The sequence below is a fragment of the Impatiens glandulifera genome, chromosome 4 (assembly GCF_907164915.1).
Source record: "Impatiens glandulifera chromosome 4, dImpGla2.1, whole genome shotgun sequence".
Taxonomy (NCBI): Eukaryota; Viridiplantae; Streptophyta; class Magnoliopsida; order Ericales; family Balsaminaceae; genus Impatiens; species Impatiens glandulifera.
In genome coordinates, this window is record NC_061865.1 from 52,468,497 (window position 1) to 52,486,645 (window position 18,149).

General features: G+C 30.1%; 1 pseudogene; it reads right to left on the bottom strand.

The window, feature by feature from the left end:
* Nucleotides 1–1,920: 1,920 nt before the first annotated feature.
* Nucleotides 1,921–2,757, bottom strand: LOC124936549 (annotated as a pseudogene).
* Nucleotides 2,758–18,149: the final 15,392 nt, after the last annotated feature.

The following is an 18,149-nucleotide window of genomic DNA, read 5'->3' on the forward strand; positions in this document are numbered from 1 at the left end:
ACCTGAGGGCATTGTGAAAAGTCCACAATGCCCTTACTATAATTAAAAAAATTACAATTTTTCTCAGTTCTTTCTTTTTGTTCTCTCTCTTCACTTCCCATTCTTCCATTCTCTTCCTTCTCTCTAAAAAGACGACTCCTGACGACGAACTCCGACGACGACCCCCGACGAAGACGTCGGAATCCCAACGAAGGAGATGTCCGCTACTACTGGTATTCTTCCTCCTTCCTTTATTTCTTTCGCATTGTTTTGTTAGGGTTTAGGGATTGGAGATTGATTAGATAAATGTCACCGGCGGCGAAATACGGGTACGTCACGTAGGTGCGTCACGCAGGTGCGTCACGCAGGTTGGATATTTGTTTGGTTTTTCTCCAAAATCAATGGAGCCCAATCTATGATGTAACTGCTATACTTACCTCCATCCAGGTATGGGTTTGTTTGATTTTGAAGTTGGAACTAACTAAACCAAGCTCACACTAAAAAATACAAAAAGTTATACCTAATTAGTTACATTGCTAACAACAACATGAGTCATGGATAGCATCTGATCAAAATTACATCAAACTTATAAGGGTTCTATTTTTTCTGCAGTCGTTGCTTTGTGACCCGAACCCAAACTCACTTGGCAACTCAGAAGCTGCAAGGATGTTCAGTGAAAACAAATGCGAGTACAATATGAAAGTAAGGGAGGTTGTTGAGCAGAGTTGGACTGCAGACTACTTCTTTCCGAGGTGGTAGGGTGGTTTGTCCCTATAATAGAGATACTGAGATTTTATTAGAACTTGAAAAATGTTTTAACACTTTGTGAACTCTTGAATGGTAAATTACCAACAACATCACATATTTTCTTGGGTTCATTTTGGGGTATTCAGTTTCAGACAAATCTTGTGCATATATTGTTGATGATCCCCTCTGCCTATTAAGGTTGATTGCTTCAATTCTGCTACTCATTATTGTACTGAATTCTACTTATATCAGTTTTAGTGTTTGTGCCTTTTATGTTGGAATGAGATATTCTACTACAAATTTTAACTTCAAATAATAACAATTTAACTATCTTGGAACTCTGTTAAAATTTATTTGTAAACTTTTATATTGTAAAGCATTACATTTACCTCAAATCACAACTTCTGGTTCACAAATCACAATTTATTTGTAACTATCCAGACTTGTTTAACCCTCTATAACTTGAAACTAAACCATTAAATCATTTCGTTCAAAATTCAAAGATTTACCTCAATCACACTTCTCTTATCAAATAACAAATAAAAAAAATTAATTTACTTTTCTGCTATTTCTCCAATTATCGTTACTATGATTGTGATCGAGATAAATAAATTAAATGCTTGAACCAACTTAAATGAAGAATAATCTATAACAAAGGTGTTGTATATATACACAGTACAGAGTTTACAGCAAAACTCAAATTGGCACAACATATAAGACAATTCTAACAAAAAAAAAAGATTTGTTCATCGTACTCGAGGCTGCTGTCGGTGGGCTGGTAATGGAGAGGCAGCAGAATGTGTCGTATTCATGGGCGAGCAATGATGCGTTTTTGGTGGTAAGTTACTTTTCGAGTCATTAGCAGTTCGAGTTTTGGATGTGTTTTTCAAGGACTGGATCTCTTCTAAGGTGGCTAAAACCAGTGACATTTTTGGGCGTACTTTAGGCTCTGATTTTAGACACTGCAGAGCAAGGTTAGCAGCCATAAAAGCTCCCTTTTGAGGATATTGTCCTTCTAATTTTGTGTCCATAATCCTGAATAGTTTTTGTTTGTCCCCTAAATAAGGAATAGCCCACTCCACTAGATTCTGTTCTACACCCATTCTTGACTTATCAACACCTAGACGACCAGATAGCAATTCGAGTAACACTACTCCAAAACTATACACATCACTTTTTGTCGTCAACCCGACCTGTTTGTTGATTGACAAAATCACAAAAATAATGTATGAAAGTTGATTCTATATATAAGAAAAAAACAGAATCTTGCAAAAGTTCTAATCTATACCCGTGGCAACATATTCCGGTGCTGCATAACCGTGGGTACCCATCACTTTAGTCGATACGTGTGTCCTATCTCCAGTTGGTCCTGCCTTGGCCAACCCAAAATCCGACAGTTTTGCATTGAAATCCTACACAACACATTCTCTAAGTAATAATTTTCTAAGTGAAAAGTAAAAAATTCAAAATTTTATTGGCATATGTTGAAAACTAACTCACTTTTGAAAAGATGATTCTACAAGCTCCCTTTTGGCAAAAACTCATAAACCAAGAGCTTATCCTTATCACCTATCACCTTCTGAACAATACCCAATAAGCTTAACCAGATTCGGATGAAAAAGTTGGCCAAGATAGTTAACTTCCGTCTGTATATAATAATACTTGGAAGAAGTCAAAAACAGAGCAAAATAATTACAACCTGAAAAAAAAGAAAAAAAAAACATACCAACCACTCCTTGTGACCTTGGAAGCCTTCAGGTTTAAGTTTCTTGACAGCAACAACGATGCCAGAACCTGGCCTGAAGTAGTGAACAATTGTTCATCAATCCAACCTTTGAATACATAACCGAATCCACCTTCGCCAAAAAGACTGTCAGGGCGAAAGTTTCTGGTGGCGTTCCTTAGCTCGTTATATGAGAATGCCTTAGCATGAGTTGATGAAAGGATTTCACTCTCTGATCTTGGAGATGGGATAATCATATCATTGTTTTCTCTACAACAAGATGGGACTGTAATATTGTTCATAAAAACAAACAAACAAACCAATTGATTAAACCTCAAAAACAAATTATTATTATTATTTGGATCCTAAAAACAAACAAACAAACAAATAAATAAATTTCCTTTCTTGGACGCTGTTAGAGGTTATACCAAATCAAGAAACTACATAAAAGATTTCCAGATAACTAAAGATATCAAATCGAACTGGATGGATTAACTAACTCTACAAGAAACACATTTGTTTGTTACCTGAATTGTTGGAAGGGATTTGAGTTGAATCCTGCGTGACGCATCCTGCGTGACGCACCCTGCGTGACGCACCCTGCGTGACGCACCCTGCGTGACGCACCCTGCGTGACGCATCCAACCAACCAACCTGCATTCAACGAATCAGGGAATCAATGATGTTCTGTAAAAGAAATCACACAAACAATCACATGTAAAGGAAATCAACACAAACAATCATATGTAAACGAAATCAACACAAAATATAAACGAATATAGAGGAAATTTTATCTTCGGTCGTCGTCGTTCGCCGTTGGAAGTTCTTCGCAGCTATAGGCCATTGAATATGGTGGAATGGTTCACGGTGCCTCTTCGATTGGTTCTTCAGCGATGAAAAAGAGAGAAAGTCTTCTCCGTCACCATTAGGGTTCACGGCGGAGAAGAAAGGGAAGAATGGATGAGAGAGAAATGAAACGAAAATGAAAAAAAATTAAATCTTTATAGGGTTCAGGGTGCGTCACGCATCTGGAGGGTGCGTGACGCATGGGTAAAATGGTCATTAAAAAATTGGGGGTCACCAGCGCTATAAAAATTAGTGGCCCGCATCATCGGCTATTAGTCCCCTTTTTGGGGTCATTTCCTCAAATTTCCCAATTGATAAAGTAAGTTTATTTAAAAAAATATTAAAATTGATAAAATAAGTTTATTTAAAAATAAATTAAAATAATAAAACTTAATAATTAAACTTTAATGAAAAATTAATAAAACAAATTAATGTTAATATTTAAAAAAGGATTAAAAAATATTAAAATTAATTAAAATTTTAATACCTTCTTATAACTGGTTTGAATAGGTACTATATTATACCTATTTCAAGGTATAACTTATACTTAGATATCACTGTATATAAATTCAAACTAACCAAACAAATATTATAATTTACTGTATATACAATAACATTATATACAGTCTTATACATTGTACCGAACATAGCGTTAGTATATAGATAGAAAATAATAAATATATATAATAATGTTAACTACTTAATTATTAACGCTATCATTATTGTTAGGATAAATTATCGAGGTGACCCTCCAATTATTCTGTCCACTTATATTTAGCCCTCGAATTATTTTTTTTAAAAGAAATCGTTCTAAAATTTTCATAAAGGTCACCAATGACCCTTAAATTTTCGGAAATGGTCACAAATAACCCTTCTCTATATTTTTTATGTTACACATAACATCTCTAATTAAAAGCCCTCGTTTTCTTCAAATCAAATTTTTATATATTTCTTCTTCGAGACCGACCGCGTAACATCATCTTTCTTCTTTTGTCCATAGATTTGCATCATTATCCGTAAAGAATAAAGAAATCCCTAAGTTTCGATCGTTGCTTTTAATTCAATTACACGTCTTTACTCTTTTTTCTAGCACGAGTTTTCTAGTTGTCACCGAATTTATGTACGCGATAAAGGTTTGAGTTTTTGAGATCGGTGCTAGAGAAGGGTCTGCTAGAGGAGTAAAGAGAGACGAGAGATAAAGTTCATAGTATCATAACAATAAATTGAGTTATTAGACCTAGAAATTACGATTTAGATTACAATCAAGGGTACGGTAAGTACTTGATTTCTATGAGAGGTGATAGTGGTTAAAATTTGTGTTAAATGTTGGATATATTGTTACCAATGTTAGTCGTGCTAAATGTGTATATATTGGTATAAAGTGATATATATTATTTAAATTATTATTTATTTTATATGCATTGATATCAATTCTACAATATTCACATATTTTTCTAACTCTTGTACTATTTTAATGGGCATATATTCTTAAGTCTAAATTTTTCAGCATTTAACTTTATCATGGAGGAAGAAGAGACGAGGGATTAAACGTTGGTGGTGATGTTGATTATATTGATTACTATGTTATTGATAAATTATCTTTCCAAGAGATTAAGACAATGATTAAAGAACTAGGGTATGACAAAAATAAAATTTTGTTTTCGTGTATGTGGAGTCATGTGATCCTTTGAAATGTAACCCATGAAATATTATAAACGATGTTGATGTTATGAATATTTGTATATGTACTGGGTATACCGTATACAAGAGAAGATTGACTGAGGAGAGAATCAGGGCAAATCCTAAAATTCCAATTAAGGAATTAAGACATACAGTGGACGAAGACTATAACTCCACCATAAGTAAAGTTGTAGCATACATAACCAAAACTATAGTAGTGAATAGTATAAAAGGAAATACAACTGATCAATACAAACTAGTGTGAAATTATTTTGAAGAAATTAGACGAACTCGCCCAAACTCAACTATGTAGGTTGAGTTCACTTATTTTTGAAATGAAAATGGAAACTTTAGATTCATGCGCCTATATTGTTGTTTAGGCTCATGAATGAGGTATCTATATATTGTCATCTCATCATAAGATTGGATGGATGTCATGATATAAACGGTCTATATCCAGGCCAATTGTTGACTGTATTGGGGTTATCCTAAAAATGGATGGTGGACAATAGTTTGGGTAGTTGTGAAAGTGAGGCAATATTACAATAGAAATGGTTTATGGAGTTTCTAACAAATGATCTAAAATAAATAACTATTTCTATTATTCATATCATATCAACAAAAGCTAAAAAACCAATACGCTTAAGATTATTACTATTTTATGTGCACATTATGTAAGTATATTAATACACTTGAATATATTAGGGACTGAGCAAAGCCCTATTCAAGGTATTACCAAATGATGAACATAGATTTTGTGTTCAACATTTGTATAGAAATTTCAAAAAAAAAAAAAAATACATCCATAGAAAGAGTTGATACAAATGTTATGGACAATTGTTGGAAGTGTGAATGTGAAGGTGCACAACAAGGCAATGTAAACATTATGATGATGCGACCTTCAAGTGGGTGACTAATGCCCATCATCAGTGGCGGAACCAATATCAAATTTCAACATGGGCTAAAAAATACTTAAATTTTATAATATATATATATTTTAATTATATAAAAAATAACACAAAAAGTAACGATAACAAAATATAAAATTAGGTACATATCAATAGAATTATTATTTTTTTACACTTAAACTACTATCAATAGCACTAAGTTGGGAATGTACAAACAAGATGAGACAATTGTGTCCTATGATTGTTGATTTGTTGACAATGTTGTAAAATTTGTTCATTTTCAATTGTAGCAAAAATCTCATTCTCGATGTATACTATCAAACTGTCAATCATCCACTCATCCTCCATCCTATTATGTAAATTAGTTTTGATAATTTTCATCGCAGAAAAGACCCTTTGAACAGAAGCTAGTAACTGGTAAAATCAATGTCAACTCAATCAAACGATATACTAATGAAAAAACTGCATTCTTCCTAGTTTCAACCATCTTTCTAGCAAGACTCCTCAAATCTCCCATCATTGAAAATTAATTTCGTACATTTTTAATGTATGTCTCAAGCTCGTTCTCAAATATTATACGGTCAATTGATGAAAAATTCTTCAAACAAATTAAAGTTCATCAATCAACTTGAGAAAAAGAGTCATTTGGATCTAAAAGCACATTCGTATTTGATTCTGAAAACGATTATTCATCTTTTGAATTATCATATCAAGAACCTATAATAATAAATAATAATAATAATAATAATAAAGTGATTAAGAAATTCTATTAGAAAGCAATATCTTAAAGAAACACTAAAATTTAATAAAATATGTAGAATAAATACCTCACAAAAAATTTAACACGATTGTGATAAAAATTAGTAATCATTTGCCCATTAATCCTGTTACAACCACAAATTTTTGTATTTTCTTCCATATTGGGTACTTGGATCATACGATTGCTACAAAATGTGTTATCGGCGTCCAAATATTTTTCCCATCCTTTCCTCCCTAAATTCTTGTAACCTAATTTTTATTGTATTGATCAAACTGATAGCCAATACCATGTTTTAATCATTATGTTGTAAAATAAGCGACAATTCATTTGTGATCCCCAATAAATATTTCATTAAATGCATCACAAACACAAATTCATAACTCTCTATCTTATCAATTAAACTGTCAGTCATTCCACTACTATCGTCATTAATACCATCATAATGCACATTTTTAAGCACTTTAAAACAGAATTAATTCCACGAAAATATCAAACGGACAATAGTCATATAATGTAACTCAACGAGTATCCCCTGATTGTTTTAAACTAATTTCTTGATTCTTTCCTTTACCACTAACAATATCCCCTTTCTACAAACCTTCTAAAGTTATCATAATCAACTGATCTAAATTTATCTTATCTTTTACATGAAGCACCAGTAATATTCACAATCATAGTAATATACTGAAAAAAATAGCTCAAAATTCAATTAATTTTAGCAAATGCTACAACAACAACTTGAAGTTGATGAGAAAAACAATTGAGATATCTTGCAGATGAATTTTTCTTCAATATGAGAGCCTTCAATCCATTATACTCACCTCGCATATTTGAGGCCCCATCATATCCTTGACCCCTCAATCTTGATAATGATTTATGTTTTACAAATAATGCATCAATTGTCTTATTCAAGGAAGTAACAGAAGTGTCAAACAAGAAATCTTTCAATGACACATTCATATTTTTCACATATCTTAAAACAACTCACATTTCCTCTTATTTTCTCTTTGACTGAATTATCTCAACACTCATCAACCATAAGAGAAAATACATTGTCTACTATATCTTTGAGAATTACATTTGTGACTTTAGTAGCACAAGCCCGTGTTACTTCTTTTTGAATTTTTGGAGACTTCATTTGATTGTTTTTAGGGGTATTATCACTCATTGTCTTGAAAACCTCATCATTTCTGTGATTATACCACTTAATCAATTCAAGAAAGTTAATTACCTTTATTTAAAGAGTTCAATGACTCGTCATGTCCCGAAAAGAAAACATTGCATCAAAAGAAATGTGTAACATCTAAGGTTATCGTTAATCGAGTACGATACAACCTCCATTACGTGCTCATGTGCTTGTAGAAAATGTGAAACACTTTGTCGTTAATTTTGAAAAGCCTCGAGTTGTGTTCTTACGTCATCATGAACTCTAGCTACACCACCAACATGTATTTAATATTTCAATCTCTTTTCTCCGATTTTTTATTCCTAAATTAGTAATTGCCTCATCTTTAATTCGACATCCTCTATGAGAGTTTGTACAAAGATAACCCAAAAATAAAAGGCATCATCTTTTGATATGCTATACTTTAACCATAAAAAAATTGTAAACCAAACATCTTAAAAACTCTTACACACTTTACCAAATTGTTTTCGAGGATAGATATGACCAAATATTTGACAAGGTCCTCTAATCAAATACTCTCATCGAACTTGATCTCTAATAGAAATATCAAATTCATTAATTAGTTTGTGTAGCCTGGATCACTAATAACATCACCTGGGTTGAATTAACCGCAATAATGTTTTTTTACTAATTTCTTCATTAACACTTTTACAAGAATCAACACTTCGTTTTAAATACTTCTCCATAACTAATATTAGTATATTACAAGAAAATAAACACAATAATTAAATAAGAAGTCAGTTTTTATCCAAATTTATGTAACCTTAACACCTCTAGTATTTATGAATTAAACACATATTTTAAATATTGGAATTAGAAATTAGAGGTAATAGGTATCGAAAATATGTTTTAGGCTTTTATGACAAAGAAACAAATTTTGGGGCTAAAGTCTGAAATAGGGAGTTTGAATAAAATTAAAAGACTTCTTCACAAATCTTAGTCTATAGATACATGAATCATAAATGTGGAGCATTAGTTTGAAAGTTGAAGTAATTTATGAAAATTAAAATATTAAAATTCGAAAATACCTTCAATTAATAGAAACTTTTTATTTTCTTTTGGGACAGCCGAACAACGAACAAGGGTTTGCCTTCTTCCGCGACGGTCGATGACCCTTACATTTTGCAACTTAGAGTTCCGGGATTGGACTCTAGTTCTCTTCTTCACCTCTTAGAAATTGAAAACCCTAAATGCAAGTGCAGGTGTGCAACAAATATGGGATACTCCTTCGCCTCTTCAGTTCAATCTTTTCTCACTCTATTGCTGTTACTTTACCAATTACATTAATTATATTTTATAATTGACATTTAAAAATAGCCAAATAAGTTACTAATTATATTATATAGTGCAATTATATCCGTAACAATTCTATCTATTTAAAACATATTATATTCTTTCTATCTTACTACTAATTAGTCCAGGAGTTAGTCGGTGGCACCGGTTTTGTTCCACCACTGTCCATCATCAATCATATTGGTGTAAAGCTTTCTTTAAACCTAATATTAAATGTGATATGCTCGTAGGCAATATGTGAGTCTTTCAATTCTCGTATACTTGAGATAAGGGATAAATTAGTATTTTTTAGGGAAGGTATTAGAGAATTTTTTTTGAAAGAATGGAGTGAAAAAAAGATATATAGAATGTAGAAATGATAAATGATAAAATGATAAAAGAATCTTTTATGTGGAGGTCAATCTATAATGGTGTGGACGACTATCAGCTGGTTAGGGGCCTAGTGCACTTCAGTTTGATGTTGATGTTAGGAAAAAACAATATTTACTTGTGGATTGTGGGAGCTATTAGGATTACCATGATGTCATGATGTAGTTGATTTAAAATAACATGACCTAAAAGTGCATTAATGTGTTAACAAATGTTAAAAAAATAAAATTATTCATCACTATTTACAATCACGTCTTAAACTCTATCAATGATAAAAATATATTGCCACAATGCTAAAATTTGCAAGATGCAAAGAAAGGAATGAGACATTAAGAGGGCAATAACCAATATGTAAGTAGATTTGTCTAATTTGTGTAATGCATCAAGTTATATGAATGTTGTATGACTTCTAACTATTTATTGGAGGCGACAACAAAAATATCTCATAAAGTTTCAACCATCAGTAGTGTAGAATGGAGTCTAACAAATGTGACTAGTCAAAAGCATAGAACCAAAAAAACTATTTTAGAGCTTAGTATATGAATGTTGTAAATGGTAAAAGCAGATTTTGTTTTTGTCTTTTTAATATAATATATATATATATATAGTATATATAATATAATATATATATATATATATATATATTTATATATATATATATATATATTTACTGCTCTTTGTGTTTTTAATTATAGTGTGTTAAAAATGATTTTTGTTTTCTTTTTAACAAAATGTATCAAAGATGATTACTGATATTTTCGGTACTTTTATTAGACTCTCGCAAGATTATTGAGATTTACAAGAACATGTTCTTTTACGTTGTGACTATAAATGTGCTCCAATTGACACGTTTATTTTCTTTTAGGATTTAAATGATTATTAATTAGTCTAGAATGATGTTGTAATGTTAGATAACATTCACTTTTTCATCTAATTATTTGACATTATTCTATAAAGAAAAAAAAATATTGATAGATTATAATAGAGCAAATTATCTACAAATTTAATCATAAAATGATATAAATTACATATTCTATTTGTAAAATAGATTACATATCCTCCGTAACAATATTTAAGAGAATCACAAGTGAACATTTGAGAATTTTAGGGCGATTAGTGTAACAAATAATTTAAGTGTTAAAAGTCAACGTTCAAAATATTTGGAAGGCCAAAAGTTAACGGTCAGAATAGTTTTGAGGGCTTTTAGTTAGAGTTGTTATGTTTATAGAAAAAAAATTTTGACAGAACTTTCAGATAATGTTTTATGAAAGTTTGAGGTGCGATTTGTTTAAAAAATAATTTAGTGTTAAAAATAAATGATCGGAGTATTGAAGGGTCACCCAATACTTTGACTTTATTCTTATTATATTTTGGAAAAAAAAAACTTATTTTGTTGAACATTTTTTCGTTAATATATGTCACAATTACAACATAAGTTACTACTATAATATTTACAAGTTACTCAAAATGAAAGTAAGGAGAAAAATTATAAAATGTTATTTTTATTATTAGAGGATGATTAGTAGAAACTCTTAATATGATTATTATTTATTTATATTTATCTTTTATCTTTTTTTTATAGTTTCTTCTTGTTGTTTGTACTGGTTTGTAATTGAAATTCAAATGTATATTCACATACTACACAAAATTTATTTAAAATATTAAAGATCATAGGTTGATCAATTCTCATTAATTTTAAATTTAATTTTATTAAAACAATTTAAATTAACATCATAATTTGGTGTAGAAGAATAATGCTAGATCTTAAAAAATGAAAAAATATTAATGTACAAGTATTTGAAAAGATTGTTTAATTATGACAACTTAATTATGTATTAATTACTCATTTATCAGGATTTATTTTTCAGGAAAGTTAAGCCCTTATGCCTTCATAACCTCCCAAATATTACTTGTTTTGTGTGTCATTTTGATTTTTATAACACAATTTTTGCATTATCTTGAAAAAATGAGATAAGTTATATTCTTGAAAAAACAGATTTTTTTTGTTAATATGTAAGTTAAGTTAACATGGAGGGAGGAAGGTATTAATCAAATCACAACAGCAAAGTACTTTTCTTTCTTCCTTTAATTGCCAAGTTATAATTAGCAACTTTAATCTCTCCACTTTCCCTTTTCTTCTTCTTTTTATTAAGAAAACATAATAATGTTTGCCAAACTCTTGGCCAAACTAAAGACTTAATTATTTGCCTCTAAAACTGATCAGTCATCACATTATTTAAAAAAATTAAAATAACCCTAAACAAAATAATCATTTACATACAAACAATACATATGAGCATCATTTAATTTCTTTTCAATAATTAACTTCTTTAATATTAATGCTCCATGCAAGTACATCGATCCCTTCAATGACACCACCCGAGACTCATCAACTTCAATAATATCTCATTCTTCATAATGGCTGCATATCAAACAATCAAAGAATCCATAATTAACAGTGAGTTTTCTAATTAATTATATGGTCAAGAAAACTTAATTAAGTATAGACAAATATATATATATAGGGAGCTCCCTTCAGTCCAAGACATGGGAACAAGAGCGATAGCAGCTCCTGCTTCGTTCAATCAAAAACACCACCATTCATTTCGATTCGATGAGTTTTTGTATGAACGAGTCAGCAGCTGCTTTATCGGCTCTAGAATTTCCTTGGACTGGACTGAAGAGAGCTCCTTAAGTTCATTAATTATCTTTAGACAAGAATTAGGGTTTGGGAGGTGAGAAGAAGAGGTTTGTTAATGTGATGGTATTATAATATAAGAGAAGGGGGAGGAGGGGGACAAGGAAATCTAGAGAGGGACTGGCAAATTGGATTTGAATGCAGAAGTTTGAAGCATGAGTTTGGCAATGGCTGAGGCTCACAAAGGAACACAAATTTAGATAGACGGGAAAGAGAGAGGGAGAAAACCTACAAAGTACAAAAACCCTAATGTTTGGGAAACATAGCTGGTAGCTTTATGCATCCAATCATCCAGCTGTATTATTGTTGAGTCATCACACCCTTCAATCATGAACATGGCAATAGTTAAAACAGTGGAACTTTATTAAATAAAATTGTTTTTCCTTTGTTTCTTTATAAATTAATATATGTGTAGCTATGGTTGAGAAATTGCAAAATAACTATAAAAAGGGTTAAAGAAAGTATTTATAACAGAAAAGAGTTAAAAAGATTGAAAACAATGAAAGATGCACATGCATCGAGCTTCAATTAGGCTTTAAAACATGTATGGTAAGAATAAGGATATTTAAATTCATATTGAGTTAGTTTTTTTATTGTCTTTATATTGATTTTGTCTTTTTATGTTTATTGTTGTATTTTGATTAAACTTGTGACAACTAGGGTAAAAACTTAATTTTTTTTATCTGATTTGTTTCGGCCACACGAAAAGGATAGTCATGGTGTGTCTATAAGTGAAAATTTAAAAAGTTCACTAGTTTTCAAAAATGTCACTTAGGTGATTCTCAAATATATATATATTTCCATAGGAGGTAGTGTGGAACTCTCACATTCTTTCCATTTTTATTTGAATGAAGAATTAATTAGTGTGAGCATTTTAAACTATTAATTATATATTGAAATCATGTGGTGAACAATAGTCCAAAATAAGATAAAAATCTTTCACTCTATTTCTATGTCATTTAGTATACTATCTTCCTTGAAAAGTATCACAAGACTTTTATCCATCATCATCATTCTAGTTAAGATTAGCTATTTTACAGTTTTGAATTAGTTAAGATTCTATAGGGTTTAATTTCTAGTGACTTAGAAAGAAAACTTTTTACTAATCTCCTTGATTACTCATTTGTTTTTTGTTTTGTTGTTCACTTGGTTGTATAGTTTTGGCGATGTATCAATAACCTTATAAAACCGTCGTTACTATAAAACGGTCTATGCTAAAAAAATTTATCTAAAAAGTTGTCTAAACAAAACCATTATTTTCCCATACAACATGGTATATGTATCTACAAGGTCCTCCAACAAATCTACCATGCCATTAAAATGTTCACTATCACACGAGTCGATTGAGCTTTTTTTTTTTGTCAAGATTCTTCTATATCTCTAAGTCTAATGATTAATCGGTAAAAATGACCAAGATGGAAAACCATTACTTGTTATTGTTCAATTTCATCTATATTGGCTGTTGGTAAGAACACTCTCATGCAAAGTGTTTCATCCAATAAAAAACATTTAATAATAATAAAGGGAAAATGTATGATATATTTTATGATTGAAAAAATTATTGCATATAAAGCTGTTTAAGGGGTGAATGATAGTGTTAAAAGAAGCATCATACATTTTTTTTAACTAAATTTTGTGTTCAAATGAGAGTCAAAACCTGAGATTGAACAATGTTTTTAAGGTTTCATATTTTCTTATCATTAATTTAAATTTTACCTTTTTTCTAAACCAAGTTTTTGCCAATGTCAAAATATTATAATATCTCACTTTGAAAAAATAATATAAATCAAATACTTGTAATTTTCATTTAAACAAAAATGCATTATTATTTTGTTTTGATCCATTCAAAGTTTTTATAATTGAGTACTATTGCCTGGTTTTTGTACTTTGAAACTGTTGCATGAGATTCCTCTATATGTGGAGTCATACATAATTGCCCATCTTAGAGCTTGTTTGATGTTGTGTTATTTGGGATTTTATTGGGTATTTGTAGAAAAAATATTTTAGCTTGAACTTTTAGGCCTCGTGATGAAAGGGTTTTTGGGATAAAACCTAGTTTTTATCCCAAAACTCAAATATTTTATCAACCATCAAATCAAATAATTTTATCATATAAATACCAAAATTACCCTCTAATTTTATCCTCTCTCTCTAAACCATCATTCTCTTACCTACACCATATCCTCTAAAGTCAAAAGATAAATTAGTCTTCTAATTTTAAAAACCCAGTTTTTTCCTAATTTTTATCACGTAAAAATTTTTAGGATAAAACCCAATTAAAAAACCCAAAAAAGTCTTTCCTCAAACAAGTCCTAATTAGTTGAATTATTATAATTTTTTTACTTAAAATTTATAAAATAAAATAAAATTATTTCAGTATTTTTAATTAATAATGTAAATGATGGAATGATTAAAGGTAAAATAAAATGTGATATTTGTATTTTTATTAAGAAAAAAAATCAAACAATCTCTTAATGAGTCCAAACTTGTAACTTACCTACCCAAGCTTTTCACTTTTTTTTTCCAAATTTTTTCTCCTTTATGTATTTAGTTTCAATTATGTTTTTTATTATTTCTTAACTAACTTTATAAAATAGGCTTTCTATTTTTTTTAAATCTTGTTACTTTAATGATAACATTATGGTCCTATAATTAACTTTGGCGATCGGAAAAATATCTAAATAAAAATTATGATAAAGGTTGTTAATTATATAAAGTAAGTCAACTAGTCAAACACAAAGTTAGAAATTTAGAATACATTTGTGCTACACTTAAAGTTAAAATAATTTTGTACTTAAACATTTGTGTTTAATAATTTTTTCAGAAATAATTTTTTTTAGTATATCATACTGATAATGATTTATATGAGATAACGAGTATTTCTAAAAACTTGAACTCTAACTAAGTAATTCATATATTTAAGACCTAATTGAGATCGATCTTCTCACCGTCGAGGCAGTGACATGTTCACGGTTTGTCTCACATTTCCCTTATTATAACTTTGTAGGGTGTTAAAAAGATGTTAATTTCCACACCACTCATCACTATTAGAATTCAATCAAGTCATTTTAATTTTTGAATTAAAGAAACTAGTATAATCTACATTCAATTTAATAGATTCTTAACGAAAATCAAATCTCATTAACATGACTTTTGAATAATATATATATATATATGCTAAATATAACATGTATCACATCAAGGTAGCCCAATAGTAAGAGTCGGCTTAAAAGATTAAAATGTTACGGGTTTGATTCCATATGGAAGCGCTTTGAGTTTAAGTGGCGAACCATGGTAGTGAGGTGTCATGCTAGTTCTTCATTAATTTAAAAAAATGTTAAATATGACATAAATAAAAACGAAATTCATAACATGGGTGTAACATAGTAAAATGATGAGTTGTACTCCTAAAAAATGAATCATAATAGATTGCCATCTCAAGTATCAGAATTGGGACAATTTGACCAAAACCTAAACTCGGGCAAATGTATCAACTAAAACTTAACAATAACCATTTAATAATATGACATGATCAATAAATTTCCAGTTACTTTCATTCATTCATTCATTTCAAATGATAATCAAGATTTCATTTTTCATACATTTTTAGTACTCTCCTCCAAGCACAATTAAAAGGAAATAGAGAAAGGGAGAAAGATGGACAAGTGTAATGGAAAATTGGTAATCTGATTAGGAAAAAACAAATGGGTAACCAAACTAGTTGAATTTGAACCAAATAGTTAGGAAGAAAGGTAAAGGGGGGATGAGAGAAAGGACAGAAACACAAGAGCCTGGCTGAAAAGTGTCAAATTGTAGAATCAAAATATGTACGGAGAAGAACTGTTTGAATGGCAGTTGCCTGGTCAAAAACAATTTTGGTAAGATAGTAAAATATTCTTCTGTCTACTCTTTTGTTTTTATTTCAAAACTGGAATTCATTAGACTATTGTCATCAGTACTATCTCTACAGCATTTTCATCAATGCCTATACGACTTTATTTTACCTCAGCCTTTTTTTTTTCTTTCATTTTTTCATTTCTTTTTCACTTCACCATTCAATCAAATTTAACCTTCTCAAAATAATTGAATTGATGTTTAGATTTAAACATAATCATTTCTTACTTAAAACTCATATATTCATCAAAGTGATTATCTTAGATATCCAAATTTAGAATAGTTTTTTATCTACAAATCAATTGTCTAAGTTTTGACTCTTATTGAGAATACCTAAATTAAAATAAAACATTATAGTTATGAGATTTTGATAACTTCTTAAAAAATTTTAAAAACAAATTAAGAACTCTTAATCATTTGTTATTTTCAAATAATATCAATGCAACAAGAGATCAACAAATCTATGTTAAGAGAAACATGTTTGAATTTAGAGTAAGTACAGAGATGGTATTGGTTATTCTAACCATTCATTTAGTGAAATACTCGTCCATAAACTCGATTTTTATTTTATTACCCGATAATGACTCAATTGATATCTCTATTTTATCTTCATCCTCGATTCGTCGGACATTTGATTTCTGATCGATGGGTACGTTACTCCATTACCTATTAAATATCTAAATATTATAGACTTAAGAAGAAGAAACATACATTGAAAGAGGTTGAAGAAGATAAAAGACATATCAAAAAATTATAATGAAGGTTGAAGAATAAACTTAAAAGTAAAGATGGAATACGGAGAATGAGAAAAAAATAGTGTTTTACTATTAAAAAGTTAGAATAATGACTCAGGAGAAATAAATAATATTGAGAACATTAAAAGTTTAAAAAGTTGGATGAAGTGAGAATAAAAATAAAATAAATTATGTATTAATTTATTGTGATGTTTATCCAGATATATGTATGAAAGATCACATTAAATTTTAATAATAAAAAATCACATTTTATTTTTAATATTAATATAATCGAATTTGGGTTCTTATACTTCTCATATCCGACCTTGAATTCGATCAAGTACCTTCTCCTCTCCCCATGCCATACCCCAATCCCGAATCTAGTTTTAAATACTTTGATCGGGTATTCATGAAGTATTAGATATCACTAGTGGAAAATGCATCATCAGCGACAGTGGAAACCGTCTCTAATAGCCTTAATATCGTCGCTAATAAATATTAGGGACGACGAATAATATCATCGCTTAAAACATCGTTCCTAAAAGACAATAAATTTTAACGACGGCAACAAAAGATCCCATTCGCCGTCGCTGATAATCCTTGGGGTTTTGGCCCATTTTTTTGGTCTACCTTTATATTATGTCTACAGTTTGAGTTTTAAAACAAAATAGATACCTCCATCTACAAATCCAGAAGCATTTCAGTTGAGACTTAAGACTGTAGCATAATTAATAAAGTAAAACAAAGAATTTTGTTAAACAAACAATCAATCTTCAAACACACACATCAAACTTTGAAATAGAAAAAGAAAAGAAAAGCAAAATAGTCATTATTTGAAGAAGAAGACATAACACAGACCAAAACATAGAAAAAATGAACAAAGTCTCCTCCTAACTCAAAACAACCCTAAAGGAAACAAATTGAAATAAATACAGAACATAACGCATTATATTTTCACCAAAGCCCGAAGGATGTCGGTTTCAAGTCCTCAAAGTCTTCAACTCCAAAACTGAATCGAACCAAGTTGTCCAAAATCTCATATTTGCCTTTCTCCAATTTTCTCCAAAGCTTGAAGGAATTTCAAGAACAGATGGATTGAAATATAGAAAACAGAGAGAAATTAGGAATTTCAGCCTCGTCGTCATGTTTGTTATCGAAAATGCATTAAGTTTGTAGTGAAGGAAGATAGATACTTGAATAATCTTCTTGAAGGCAGACAAATGAAGCAATTGAGAATTCCTTTTTACGAAGCCTCCGCTCCTCCTCCTTTGCCTCCCTTCTTCTCTCCCGTGGTAAATCCGCATATAGAAACTTGGTTGTAGGTTTTGTGAA